This window comes from Hemibagrus wyckioides, linkage group LG10 (assembly GCF_019097595.1).
Source record: "Hemibagrus wyckioides isolate EC202008001 linkage group LG10, SWU_Hwy_1.0, whole genome shotgun sequence".
NCBI classification, from domain to species: domain Eukaryota; kingdom Metazoa; phylum Chordata; class Actinopteri; order Siluriformes; family Bagridae; genus Hemibagrus; species Hemibagrus wyckioides.
Genome location: NC_080719.1, coordinates 2,613,278 through 2,628,779, shown reverse-complemented (window position 1 = coordinate 2,628,779; position 15,502 = coordinate 2,613,278). Strand labels below are relative to the sequence as shown.

At 39.8% G+C, this 15,502-nt stretch overlaps 1 pseudogene; it reads right to left on the bottom strand.

Annotated features, from left to right (window-relative positions):
* Nucleotides 1-444: 444 nt before the first annotated feature.
* Nucleotides 445-11,339, bottom strand: LOC131360647 (uncharacterized; annotated as a pseudogene).
* Between the last annotated feature and the right edge of the window lie 4,163 nt (nucleotides 11,340-15,502).

The window sequence follows — 15,502 nt, the reverse complement described above, 5'->3', positions numbered from 1 at the left end:
AAATATACTAGCTTATGCCAAGCTTTTTTTTTTTAAGAGAAAAAAATTATCATAAGGAACAACTGATCAAATGGAATCCCAAGCAGGAAAAAAACGTATTCTAAATTGCCTATAAAGGAAAACCTTTCTGTAATGTGACTCATAAAAGAAAAACTGCTTATCCCAAGTCACTTATAAAACTACTTATCCCGGGTGACTTATAAAATTAAAACTGCTTAAATTTACATTTCATTTACATTTCTGGCATTTGGTAGACGCTCTTATCCAGAGCGACATACAAAAGTGCTTTAAGTCTCTATCATTGAATACATTAACAGTGGTTCAATAAGTTACAGACTTAGGATACCATTAGCCTAAAATTGGATGGGTTTTTTTTTTTTTTTTTTTTTTTTATTAAATATATAATAATACATAAACAGGGAAAGATAAGAGCTAGTTTAAGTGCTTCAGGAAAAGGTAGGTCTTAAGACGTCGTTTGAAGACAGTCAGAGACTCTGCTGTACGGACATCTAGGGGACGTTTATTCCACCACCTCGGTGCCAGAGCAGAGAAGAGTCTAGATGAATACCTACCTTTTGCCCTGAGAGATGGTGGGACCAGTCGGACAGTGCTAGTGGATCAGAGAGAGTGAGGTGCAGTGCGAGGAGTAATAAGATCTTTGGGGTCAGATGGTGCTGGTCCATTCTTGGTTTTGTAGGCAGGCATCAGTGCTTTGAATCTGATGCGTGCAGCTACCGGAAGCCAGTGGAGGAGCAGCAGTGGGGTGGTGTGGGCAAACTTAGGCACGTTGAAAACAAGCCGTGCAGCTGCGTTTTGGATCATTTGCAGTGGGCGAATTGCATTCAGAGGAAGACCTGCCAGTAAAGAGTTGCAGTAGTCCAGTCTCAAAATAACCAGAGACTGAACAAGCACTTGAGTAGCCTGTGTGGATAGGAATGGTCGAATCCTTTTAATGTTGTACAGAAGAAACCGACATGAGTGTGTCACATTAGCAACATGGGAGTAAAAGGACAGTTGATTGTCCATGGTTACCGCAAGTGGCTGAACGGGAGATCACAGAGTTGTCTGAGTATGTTACAAGATCCTGACCTGGGGATGAATCATCTGGGATGACCAGCAGTTCAGTTTTGCTGGGATTGCATTTCAGATGATGAGTCATCATCCATGATGATATGTCCACCAGATATGCAGAGATCCGAGCAGAAGCCATGGTATCTGAGAGAGGGAAGGTGAAGATAAGTTGAGTGTCATCAGCATGGCAGTGGTAAGTGAACTCATGTGAGGATATAACCTTGCCAAGAGATGGAGTACAGAGGGAGAAAAGGAGAGGACCAAGTACTGAGCTTTGTGGGACACCAGTGAAGATTCTGCATGGAGCAGAAGTTGATCCCTTCCATGCTACCTGATGTGAGCAACCATCGGTGTAGGAAGCAAACCATTCCCTTGATGAATTCCATGAATTCAAGACTCCTGAGAGTGGACAAGACAGTTATTATAAACTATGTGTTCAAGAATTTTAGAAAGAAAGGAGAGAAGTGATACCGGTCTGTAGTTGCTGATGTCTGAGGGATCCAGATCAGGTTTCTTCAGGATGGGAATAACCCTCTCTTGAAGGTAGCTGGTACATGACCAGATACTATAGATCCATTGAAAATTGTGGTGATGAAGGGCAGTAGGTCTTGCAAGATGGTCTGGAGCTCAGAGGAGGGGATTGGATCCAGTGGGCATTTGGTAAGATTGTAAGACTGGATGATTGTAGAATTTCTTCTGCTGCTACAGTTGAGAGATGTGACAAAGAGAGATGTGACGGTAGCTTTTTATTTATGACTGACTCCTCAATGAAAAGCTACTTATGCTGAGTGACTCCTGAAAAAAAACTACTTATCCCGAGTGATTCATAAAAAAACCTACTTATCCCAAGTGGCTCATAAATGAAAAGCTACTTATCCTGAGTGGCTTATGAAAGTGAAACTACTTACCCTGGGTGACTCATAAAAGAAGGAATACTTATCCCAAGTGACTTATAAAAGTAAAAAGTAAAACTACTTACCTTAAGTGACTTATAAAAGAAAAACTACTTACCTCAAGTAATGTATAAAAGAAAAACTACTTACCTCAAGTAATGTATAAAAGAAAAACTACTTACTTCAAGTAATGTATAAAAGAAAAACTACATACCTCAAGTAATGTATAAAAGAAAAACTACTTACCTCAAGTAATATATAAAAGAAAAACTACTTACCTCAAGTAATGTATAAAAGAAAAACTACTTACCTCAAGTAATGTATAAAAGAAAAACTACTTACTTCAAGTAATGTATAAAAGAAAAACTACATACCTCAAGTAATGTATAAAAGAAAAACTACTTACCTCAAGTAATATATAAAAGAAAAACTACTTACCTCAAGTAATGTATAAAAGAAAAACTACTTACCTCAAGTAATGTATAAAAGAAAAACTACTTACCTCAAGTAATGTATAAAAGAAAAACTACTTACCTCAAGTAATGTATAAAAGAAAAACTACTTACCTCAAGTAATGTATAAAAGAAAAACTACATACCTCAAGTAATGTATAAAAGAAAAACTACTTACCTCAAGTAATGTATAAAAGAAAAACTACTTACTTCAAGTAATGTATAAAAGAAAAACTACTTACCTCAAGTAATGTATAAAAGAAAAACTACTTACCTCAAGTAATGTATAAAAGAAAAACTACTTACCTCAAGTAATGTATAAAAGAAAAACTACTTACCTCAAGTAATGTATAAAAGAAAAACTACTTACTTCAAGTAATGTATAAAAGAAAAACTACTTACTTCAAGAGACTCATAAAAGGAAAAATACGTATCCCGAGTGACTTAAAAAAGTAAAAATACTAACCTCAAGTGACTTATATAAAAATCTGGTAGATGTCTATATCCAGAGTGACGTACAAAAGTCTTCATCTGTCATTTAAAGACATATTATAACTTTTTTTTTTTCAGAAAAAGCTTTATAACTTTAACTATCTATTTTTCATTCTAAAACTTTAAAATAAATTCTAAAGCAACTTATCCAAATCTACATACCTAAATTTAAAAATATATATATTTAGTAAGTATTCTGAAATCTGATCATAACTTTGATCAGAACTGATCCAGGTAGTACTGATCTTGGTAGAACGTAAAGATCAGATCCTGGACTGGACTATGAAGTTGAATTAAAATCCTTCCTGATTTCAGCTTCTTTCCAGACGAAGGATGACCTGCACAAGACCGTCGAAGGGAAAATAAGGAAACTGAGGGATTACTTCTGAATTCCAAGAATGGAAATACAGTGAGTGTAAGTTTGGGTTCACTTCACATTTCTGGTCTTTAAAATATACACAGATTTTTACCGTCCTGTCAGTTCGGCCAAGACGACTCTGAGCAAAGCAGGAATGAGAGCTTCCAGTACCGGCATGGGACATTTACTGGGATCCCCAGTGTTCCTTCCACGCTCAAAAACTAATAAATTCATGCTTATAATTTTTTAGGGTTGAAATAATAAAGATCCATGTACACTGTGTGTAAGAGTGCACGTTTTGTTCAGCATCTTTTTACTCTTTTTGCCTAAGACATCAGTTTCAGGAACAGGTTCTTGGCAGCGAGTGAGGAGCCTGGTTTCTCCTCTGCCAAAGTACGTCACGGGTCCATAGCGACGCTCAGGAATCGTGTCGTGACTGTTTCTCTAAAACAAAAAAAGTTCAATAAGGGTTTGCCACTACAAGACTAACCTCGAAGAGTCAACGGTTGCCACAGTAAACACCACAGCAGGTCCAGACATCGAGAGAAACCGCGGGCTAGAAGAGTAATTTATGGGTTTTAAGTGGAGACAGTTGGAGACAGATTTCTTCCCGTTTATCCACTTTCCTTTTTTTGTTTCAAAATTGTGATAAAAATCCTCTTCCACACTTACCATAAACGCTTCCTTAATACCTCCTCAAATAGTTCTTTGGCTTTTTAAAAATTGGCTTCATTAAAAAGCGTTTATATAAAAGGACTTTGGACCAACAGGCTGATTTCTTTGATCAGGAGAAAAGCATTCCACAACATGGACTCAAGTGAAACTGACATCGCAGGAGACAGTTCCATGCATCATATCTACAAAAATAAATAAATAAATAAAATAGTACAATCCCTACACTTGACATTTCCAATCTGTAAGCTGATTGGAAACAGTGCTTTGGAGGCATGCAGCCTGCTGCTTTATTTAAAGATCCATCTCTAAATTATCTCTCGAAGTCAAGAATCTACAGTCAGGATTTACTCCTGGCCTTCGTGAAAACTAAATATTAACTCAATAACGTGTTTATGGTGCAATATTTTTTAGTCTCTACCGTGTTAAGGATCTTGGTCCATCTTGCATGCGCAAGCTTTTGAGCATCTTCATATTTCCACATTTATCCAAGGGCTCTCATTTAATTTAACCCTCACACTTTAGTTGTTGTTGTTTTTGTTCTGAAATGATTCTTCTCAAGAATTTGACGTATATTTTAGCTCACGGTATCAGAAACTTAGCGGAGACCTTTAGTAGAATTTAAAAAATGGATACATGACCTAGGGCTGACCTTCACAACATGCTGCCGCCATGACACCAGAAAAATCTGGTCATGTTGTTGTTCTCGTTAACTTCCTGGCAGTCAGAAATCCTTGCCAAGAAATCCTTGCCAAGAAAAAGACGTCTCCGTCTTCGGTCCATATTTTCTATGCCCTTATTTTTCAGGAGTTTAAAAGCAAGTGCTTGTCTTTAAATGGTGGTTTATTAATGGTGCTATTGAAAAACCTCATCTCAGGCAATGCGATTTAAAAAGAAGAAGAAAATATGGAGGCCTGAAATGCAGGAATTTGAAAAGGATTCCCAGGAAGACAGCAAAAGTCAAAAATAGAGTTTCCTCCAGTTTGGTTGTGTCCATGTTGATGATTGAACGTCTTTGTCATGTCCCACTCCACAGTGGAGGTTAATATGAAGCTCATATGAAAGTAGACACTCAGGACTTTTTTTACCTCCTAGGAGTGATTATATTCATAGAAAAGATCCCAAAAAACAAAAATGGATATTTTTTTCCTCCACAAATGTTTGTATCTTCAAAGTAAATGTTGATATCAAAACCATTTCTGCTCTCTGAGATGCTCCGAGTGCTTGTTCACCTAAAAAGCAGCTCAGATTTCAAACAGAGACAACAGAGTTGTTTCTTTACACTGATTGAAAATGTACCATTTCCATTGTCAGTCTTACTGGTGTCAGTGTACTGACAGTGTACTGGTAAGAAAGGGTTAAATACCTGAGTATCAAGAATTTTCCCTCTCTAGTCAGCTAAACCGAATATGACCTTTTGTGTATTTTTATCACTTTATTCACCACCAATCTGTTTTTCCTTTTCTGGGAAGGCTTTCCACTAGATGCTGAAGCGTAACTGTGGGGATTTGTGTTCATTCCACCACAAGCGAGGTCAGGCACTGAGGTTGAGGATGATGAGGATGATGAGGAGGCCCTGGGGCTCAGCCACATCCCGAAGGTGTTCAGTGGGGATTTGGGTAGCTCATAACACAGCATTACGACTCTCTGTGAATTTGACTTTTCCTGACTTTATTTTAAATCATTTCTCCTCACATGGCATTGAGAGAAAATAGTATTTTTTTAAAAAAAGGTTGTTCTTATGAGAAGCAACGGTTGATATGGAAAATTTTAATATCCATACTTCTGGAAAGGTGCCAGTATTTCTGGTTTAGTGGTACTAAAGTGTACAAACTCTATCCCCAGCTATGGGGGGGGGTGTTTTTCTCTCTCTGAACCCAGTGGTCTGGGAACGAAAGCTTTCCCAGAGCAGAACAACGAGGACACGCTGCACCACACAAGCAGGACTTTTTCATGGCAGCACATAAGCCATCCATCACAGGCCTGACGAAAATGTTACACAATGACTGACGTGTGTGTAGCGGAAAGCTTCGAGTGACGACACACTATGGGCAACGGTACAAAAGCTGAGTAATATGGGAAATGACTGGTGGGCATTTTGTTTTGTGATGATCTTAATCAGCCATAAAAGTAGTGAGAACCTTTTCCTGTGATAAACTGGGACATTTCCCATGAGTCACTGGGTTCACGACACCTCATGGCAGGAACGATGAACTGGTTTCTCAAGCTAGAGTTGTTTATTTGCTGAGTTAATGTGTAAACAATTAAAAAAAAGCATTGTTTGAGATAAAGCACTTTCTCATTGCAAAGAAGCAGAACAACATTACAGATGTGGAAAATACCAGAATTTTCGATTTAGCAGTCTCTCAAGCTTGAATGTGATTAATGAGTTGTCATGAACCGACATTTTCATCGACGCAGATGCTTTGGCCTGCACCGAAATCCTGATTTCTGTTCATTATTCTGATTTCATCCTAATTTTTTTTCACATTTAATCTGCTGTGGGTTACAGGATTAGTGCTGGCTACACAACAGAGTCATGTCACCGCTGGTTGGTCGTGTTTCATTTTCGTTTGATTCTATAAGACAGGGGATTTCAAAAGCTGGACCGCAGTCTGGACACAGACACACAGAGATGCTTTTCGAATGATCAGACCTCTTTCTTTTTAGTGTCCAGGTCTGGTGGAGAGTAGCCAGGGGTCTGTGGGTTTTTTTTTGTTGTACAGAGTAGAAGAATCCTAATGAATATGATCATTATCATTATCAAAGGTGCGATATTTAGGGGTCCAAGCACCGAAGTTAACTTGGATATAAATGTGTTCTACTGGTGGAGTATCTTCAGGAATGGAAAGCTCTAATTTGAATAATGTTCATAGCGTAAATCAGACTGAGGAATTTATTTTACAGTTTACATAATTGCGGTGGCGGCGGCTCAAGTAAGTAGCCTTTATTTGTCACATATACATCACAGCACAGTGAAATTCTTTCTTCATAGATCCCATCCTGAAGGGTTAGGGTTAAAGCACAGGGTCAGTCATGACCCCAAGCACCCTAGCACCACAAGAGCACCCCTGCAGCCCTTGCGCAAGGCCCTTAACCATGTGAGCAAGTGCTAAGGGCCTGGCTTAAGGGACCAGCAGTGGCAGCTTGGCAGTGGTGGGGCTTGAACGCCAATCTTACAATCAAAAAGAATCCCACTGTAATGTACGTGTGGCGATAATAAAGGCTTCTTCTTCTTCTTCTTCCTCTTCCTCTTCTTCTTCTTTTTAATTGGTCCCTGCTACAAAAAAATAGCTGTGATGAAAAAAAATGGCGACAGGTCAGCAGCACATTTTCGAAACATGAGTGATTGTGTATTATGTAGCAGATCTTCTTTAGTGTTTTTTATCCAATCAGATGCAGTTACGTCAATTATTCATCTGTTCATTAACTCAGACTAGCTACAAGCCTAGAGATTTTCAGATAATCTAGATAACTAGATTCAGAAAACAGATTTGTCATTTTATTCAACCTCTCTAGTCTGATTAGCGAACTGATGACGTCACGGTGACGGTGATGAAAACAAAAGGGTTTAAATACAACTGGACAGAGAAATATGTCTTTATTCTTCCTGCGACAAATTTATAATGAACGTCTTTTCTGTTTCCCAAGTACTCCTGTTAACTAATCCTGTTAATGAAGGAATTTATGTGTGTTGCTATTTCTTAAAGTAAAAAATTTCATTGTTGATAAAGTGAAGTGTTCTGAACAGAGACATTTATTTAGTGTTTAAGGAAGGAGTCTCCAGTGTAAGCTGCTTTTTTGCCTTTGAAAAAGAAGGAAATAAAAGAGAGGCTGGTGTGGGAACGATGGCTTAGAGCTGCTATAGTGTGATACTCTGATATTGTGGTTTAAAAGAAGAGATTTTTTATTTTTATTTTATTGTATTTTATTTTCCCTGTGATGGACTGGCGATCTGTCCAGGGTGTACCCCTGCCTTTCGCCCAGTGTGTGCTGGGATAGGCTCCAGCAGACCCCCATGACCCTAATTAGAAATAAAGCGGGTATAGAAAATGGATGGATGGATGGATTTTATTTTTTTATTTTTTTATTTGATTTATTATTACATGACATGGCTTGTTGTATAAATAAATAAATAAATAAATAAATAAATAAATAAATAAATAAGTAAAAAATTAATTAATTAATTAATTAATTAAAAAATAAAAAAAACTGGTGACGTGTAAAGCCACAATAAAATAAATACTAAAACCCAAACAAATTAAGAAAAAAAAATTCTAGGTAACTGTTGTTGCCATTCAGTTGTGTTAGTTGCTTCATAAGCAAGAAATGTTGTGTATATTTTACAAATGTAGTTTTTAGTTTTAGTTTTAATAGAACAGTTCTGTTTAGACTTTGTGAGTGAGTTTCTTTCCCATCTTTCATACCATCAAATCCATTTATCAGGTCTTTACTACCTGCTTGTAAACACTCGTGATGAACGAATCATCTGTTAAACTGCTTTTTCATCTCTACAAAGTGAAAACAGAGGCACATCTGTACCAGAAGAATTTTTTTTTTGTGATATGCTAATGGACGTGTCGATTTGGTTATAATAAACATCATCCTCGCTCGAGAACGTGGAACCTCATTGGAAACAGCATTATGAGCTGATCCTAGACTAAGTGGGACCGAGCTCCGAGTGCTACGGCCAAGAAGTAAATCAAAGTAGGGTAATCCTCCACATATTGGACTGTACGCCATGGGAGGCGTTTCCAGAAGATTTTGCACCGAACTGTCTGAAGTCACCTGGAAAATATTAGTTAATTTACTTGTGCAGACTGTAAAACTGGGTTTGGAGCAATTATTCAGAGTGCAGCGGATACAGTGGAGACTTTCTGAAGAAAAAAAAAACCTCAGATTTTTACCCAGAAACTGGGCATCGTCTCGGAGAGTGCTGGAAAAACAAATACGACTTTGATGTCATGATCTTGTCCTCTGGCTACCATGGCAACAAGTGCTTTTGGTTCACTTCCTGTCTTGGATGTCAGCTCTCATATAATCTTTGGTTTGATTTGCTGTGATGGAACTCCAGTGGAACCTCGGCATATGAATTTAATTCATTCTTAAGGTGAAAATTTGTATTGCGAAACGAATATTACCATAAGAAATAATGTAAATGCAGATAATCCGTTCCAGCCGCCCAAAAAATATGACCAATATTAAAAATTTCCAAGGGTCAAGGCTCCTCACAGGAAGTCGTGCCACCAAGCTTGGGCTAAAAATAGAACAGTCCACCCACGCCAGCAATCTGTCAACAAAAAACACCCAAAAAATCACCCAGCTTTTGAACGCATGCTGAAGGCAATGTTGGTATCTTGGGTTGACTCTTTCCAAACAGCTTTCACTGACTGAAAAAAAATCGTAAAATTCGTAAACTCGCTTTGGTTGGCTTCGTTTGGCTTTGCACTGACGCTAACAAGTTTTGAACAGCTCCCGGACGTACACGCAACTTAGCCTGTGTTCAGTTCAGTTCGGTTCATTCATATGCCAAAAATGCTTCGTTTGCTGATGCAAATTTCTTGCAAAATTTTTTGAGATGAAAATTCTTAAGGGAGGGCATTGGTATGCCGAGGTTCCACTGTATATGATTAGTTTGTAAATATATATACGTAGTCACTAAGGAAGCTTAAAGGAGCTGTAAAGTAAAGAACAGGTCCAGTTGCTAGATTTGGAAATACGGTTATCGTTCTGGTGAATGATGATGACGATGATGAGTTTGTGAATAACAAGATAACGTGTTCTCTGTGTTAGATTATACCAGGAAGATTTCATATCCTCTAACTGTGATATAAAGCAAATGATCACATTCACTGCTGCTTACATCTTATATTTTTATTAAAACCATTTGCAAAATCTCAGGAAATTTTATTGTAAGGTAATGCAGTATATTAGATATCATCCTATTGAGGATTTCTGTCCAAAAACATTGCAGCAGTCGCAATTATTTTGTTAATCAGTGTCCATCATTCCATCCTGCCTGATGCCCAGAATTTCCTGCGTATACTCCAAATTCCCCTGACAACCACTTACTGGTAATGAATGAGATGAATATATTCACATATGTGATGCTACAGTACTTCACAACGAGCTCTAAACCTTCATCATCATCAAAATCAAAATAAAGCAAAAAAAAGCAAAAGGTTTTTAAGGTAGAAGCGATTCTCATCATCATCGTCATCATCATCATTGTTGTCATCATCATCATCATCAACATCCCTGGCTGGCTCTCAAAGCCAACACAGTTGAATGCCTTTTTTTCTCTCAGCATGATGCTTCCAATTCAAGCAAAATTCCAAGCCCCTAAAAAAAGGAAGTCCAGTCCCGGAATCAAAGCGTACGTCTGCCATTAAAGGTCTCTCTGTCCATGTCATCTGCGCTCTGTTCCCAAAAAGGAAGTGCGTCACTAAAGATGAGGGGGAAAAAAGTCGTGTTTAACTGCTCAACACAGAGGGAAATTATCATTCACTATACATGAATTACTGCGCTATTACTGACTCATGCAGCGACACTATACAGTTTAAAACCTCTGTTTAAATTTCATTACTCTGTGTGTGTGTGTGTGTGTGTGTGTGTGTGTGTGTGTGTAGTAGGAAAACCCCCTTGTATTCTCCTGACATCAACAGCGCTGCTAACTGCTAGTAAACTCGCTCGTGTGAGTGAGTCACGTGTCCAGTCCTGATTCGCTTCATGAGCTCTGACATAGCATGAGCAGCATTTTAGCTTCCCAGAAGTATGTGTTAGCTCTGACACTGTGTTAGCTCATGTGTTAGCTCTGAAATTTCTTTTTTTTGTGGGCGGAGCTTAGGTGGAGGCAGAAAGATTTCCCCGGCAGCTTTACAAGCTGTAATTATCAAGTTTTGTTTGTTTGTTTTTAAACAAGCTAAATTTTCTGACTATGTTAGGTCACCCACTGTCCATGACCGCAAATGTTATTTGAAAAAATTTACTTGGACGGAACCAGACTGGCCGTCCTGTACACACTCACTCGATGGATGGACGATGTGACAAGATGACCTCCAGTTGAGTGACCTGACATCTTGTCACGTCCGGATGCCCCCATCCCGTGCGGGGCACGAACCCGGACCTCCGTGGTGGTGCGTGTGCCTGCACGCCATGGAGACAGACCCACAAGACTTGGGGAAGACGAACCTAATAACTAAGATATAACAGAAACCTAACCTAGACAACGAACATAGAACAATGACCAGCAAAGACAGGTACAAAAGGATCCCTATTTACAGGGCATAACAATAGGAAAGGTGTGGCACAAAATACACACAATAAAGCAGGCTTCCAAGGTTCACCTGCCAGGGCCCTCTCCGGGCCTGACAGGGAACTGTCCAGCTGTTCCTGACACATCTACACCTATCTGATAGAAAACCAGAGCGCTTCCGGCAACTGTAGAAAGGGAGATGATACAAACAGTTTCCTTTGTCTAGTCTCTGGTCGTTAGCTACTCGGTAGCTAACTTACTCGCTAATAAGTTAGCGTTAAATGAGAAATCATTTAGCTTGTTCCCCAATTTCCGATAAGGTGGCATGCATAAGAAATATTTCTACACATAACCAAACCATAAAACATACCTAGTTTCTTTAACCTTATCTGATATGAAGCGTGCAAGCATGAGCATTATTGATGATAGTTTCTGTCCAGTCCGCTCGTTTTATTGCATTTACTAGCCTGTACTCCATCCATTCTGTCACACAACAACACAACAGGATGGCATTTGTGTTCCTCGTGTAGCCGACTCTGTACCGGTTTGTATTGGACGCCTCTAGTTTCCCCTTTGTTTTGCCTCCAGCTAGCGCTGTGACCCTAATTTTTCCTTCCCTAACAGGTTTGTAGTTCACCAATTCAGCATCTTCAATCTTTTATGTAATCGGTTCAAAGTTAAACATCACAAACCCAAAGTTAATATTAAACCCTGTGTGACTGGTGTGCTCTGCGTTCTGTTTTTTTTTTTTTCCAGTGGAAGAGGCAGACATGGACTGCTGGGTTGTGACTCTTCATTTACTGATAAAAGGTAAAGCAGTCTTTTACAATTTGACCCATCTTATTCGCCCTTTACATTTATGAAATAAATAAATGCAGGGAAGAAGAGAAGCTAAGACTTTGCACATAATCTTTAAACATCACATGATCACAAGCATACCTAATATATTTCTCTCTCTTTCTTTCCACTCTCTGTCTTTCTCTGTCAAGCTATAAGTCCCACTCCCGAGCTCCCAGTGTTCGGAGTTCCCAATGTGACCACTTTTTCTTTCCGGACCTGACTGATCCATCCTGATGCTCTACCCCTGGTTGGAGTCTCGTGGCTTGGTGGTGGTCACTGCTGCTGGAGCTAGATCTGAGTGGACAGCCTGTGACCCAGAGGACTGCTGTGGATAGAACCACTTGGAGACTATCACGCCATCTCTGAACTGCTATTGCATCGGTCAGCTTTCAGCAGGAAGGAATTAGTGCTAAGCTTATAATGATCTCAGAAACTACACTGACCGATTAGTTCCTCAGGAGCTCTTGGTTGCACAATTCCTCATGACTATAAACTGTTGAAGAAAGGACATTATTTACATTTACATTATTTACTGTCCAGTGTCACCCAAATGAGGATGAGGTTCCTTTCTGAGCCTGGTTCCTCTCAGGGTTTCTTCCTCATATCATCTCAGCTAGTTTTTCCTCACCACCATCACCTCAGGCTTCTCGTTAGGGATACGTTTCAGGGATAAATACTAAAGGAATTTTAAACTTTATAATTTTTTCTATGTTTCTAACATTTAAACATTTTATATTTGATATATTCAGGCAGTCTTCATCCAAGGCAAGTTAATAATTTAAACATCATGTTTTGAGTTTAGGGCTACTTTAAAAGAGGCCTGAATGGTCCTGAAGGTTCCCCTGTGGTGCTCTGGCTCGTTCCAATGATTCAAAAGGGGAGGAGGAGGAGGAGAAGGAGGAGGAGGATGTGAACTTCTATTAACCCTCACACTCTTTCCTTCAACCTTTCCATGGCCCCCCAACAACTCCTCTCTTCATTCCTTCATCCACAGGGATCATCCACAGTAAATCCTGCTCAGTAAATAACTCAGAATTTCTATGTCTTGATGTTTCAATTCATCATCTTTTACTTTATCAGAGCAGCCTGAGGTCTGTTTTTTTGTATCAGCGCTGCGGTTCCACCTTCCCAACACATGTTCAGCCAAAACACACACAAGAAGCAAATCCATCCATAACTCACTAAACCTCTTCATCACTCGTTTGGCTCTGTCCATCGGCACAGTTCAGGTTCGTCCTAAAAGAGATCCCTTACGGAGCATGGCACAGTTACACCGTAACTTATTGTCAAGCCAACAACAAAAAAAGATTTGTCTGGTTTATTCTGCAGAACTGTTCTGAGGTACAAACAGAAGCAGAAGCTGTGACAGAAAGAGGAATTTTTCCAGTGTATAATACTGAATGAGTCATCTTCCTGATTGTGATTCATTTCTCTTTATCCTCACTGAGTGTCGAGGATTTAGATGTCAGATGCACTCAAAAAGAAGAAACAGACTGTACTTGTACTAGGTTTGAGGGTTGGATTGAAACAATGTTCATCAAAATCAAACAGTCTTGTAACAGGAATGAGTCATTTCAGAACAATAATAATAATAATAATAGAACTTTAATAAATAGCCCCTGTCAAACTTTGTATATTTAATTGAATTTGATTTATATATAGAACTTCTAATAAGCTTTTCCCCTGGTGGTCCAGGAGGGTCGGGTCAGGAAGGGCATCCAGTGAAAAAACCTGTGCCAAAATCAAATTATCGGAGAATAAGCAGATCAGATGATTCGCTGTGGTGACCTTGAACAGGGAGCAGCTGAAGGACAACAAGGATAACTTTGCTCAAGAAAGCAGCTTTAAAGAAATCCAGATATAGGTTTGAATTTCCTAATGAACAAAGCAACAAGGGAAAGGTGACAGTGGCAAGGAAAAACCTCCCGAGACTATGTGGTGTTTTGACCCTTATCCAGAGTCACTTACACTATATTGCCAAAAGTATTCGCTCACCTGCCTTGACTCGCATATGAACTTAAGTGACATCCCATTCCTAATCCATAGGGTTCAATATGACGTCGGTCCACCCTTTGCAGCTATAACAGCTTCAACTCTTCTGGGAAGGCTGTCCACAAGGTTTAGGAGTGTGTTTATGGGAATTTTTGACCATTCTTCCAGAAGCGCATTTGTGAGGTCACACACTGATGTTGGACAAGAAGGCCTGGCTCTCAGTCTCCGCTCTAATTCATCCCAAAGGTGTTCTATCGGGTTGAGGTCAGGACTCTGTGCAGGCCAGTCAAGTTCATCCACACCAGACTCTGTCATCCATGTCTTTATGGACCTTGCTTTGTGCACTGGTGCATAGTCATGTTGGAAGAAGAAGGGGCCAGCTCCAAACTGTTCCCACAAAGTTGGGAGCATGGAATTGTCCAAAATGTCTTGGTATGCTGAAGCATTCAGAGTTCCTTTCACTGGAACTAAGGGGCCAAGCCCAGCTCCTGAAAAACAACCCCACACCATAATCCCCCCTCCACCAAACTTTACACTTGGCACAATGCAGTCAGTCAAGTACCGTTCTCCTGGCAACTGCCAAACCCAGACTCGTCCATCAGATTGCCAGATGGAGAAGCGCGATTCGTCACTCCAGAGAACGCGTCTCTACTGCTCTAGAGTCCAGTGGCGGCGTGCTTTACACCACTGCATCTGACGCTTTGCATTGCACTTGGTGATGTATGGCTTGGATGCAGCTGCTCGGCCATGGAAACCCATTCCATGAAGCTCTCTGCGCACTGTTCTTGAGCTCATCTGAAGGCCACATGAAGTTTGGAGGTCTGTAGCGATTGACTCTGCAGAAAGTTGGCGACCTCTTCGCACTATGCGCCTCAGCATCCGCTGACCCCGCTCCGTCAGTTTACGTGGCCTACCACTTCGTGGCTGAGTTGCTGTCATTCCCAAACACTTCCACGTTCTTATAATACAGCTGACAGTTGACTGTGGAATATTTAGGAGCGAGGAAATTTCACGACTGGATTTGTTGCACAGGTGGCATCCTATCACAGTTCCACGCTGGAATTCACTGAGCTCCTGAGAGCGACCCATTCTTTCACAAATGTTTGTAAAAACAGTCTGCATGCCTAGGTGCTTGATTTTATACACCTGTGGCCATGGAAGTGATTGGAACACCTGATTCTGATTATTTGGATGGGTGAGCAAATACTTTTGGCAATATAGTGTATATTTTTTCTGTCTTTTATAAGGGCCCAGAGGTGGACATTTGGTGGATTGGGGATGTGAATTCACAACTTTCTGAACAGTGGTCAAAATTTCTCCCCAACCAACTGGATTCCATCTGTAAATGCTCATACAAACGATTTGAAAATTGGTGTCAGCCGCCACCCTAAAAAACCTAAATGCTTATATCTAATCCAAAGTAAACAGATTTTGTAAAGAAATCTGCATAGACTGTCTATCTGGTTAAACCTGGGGA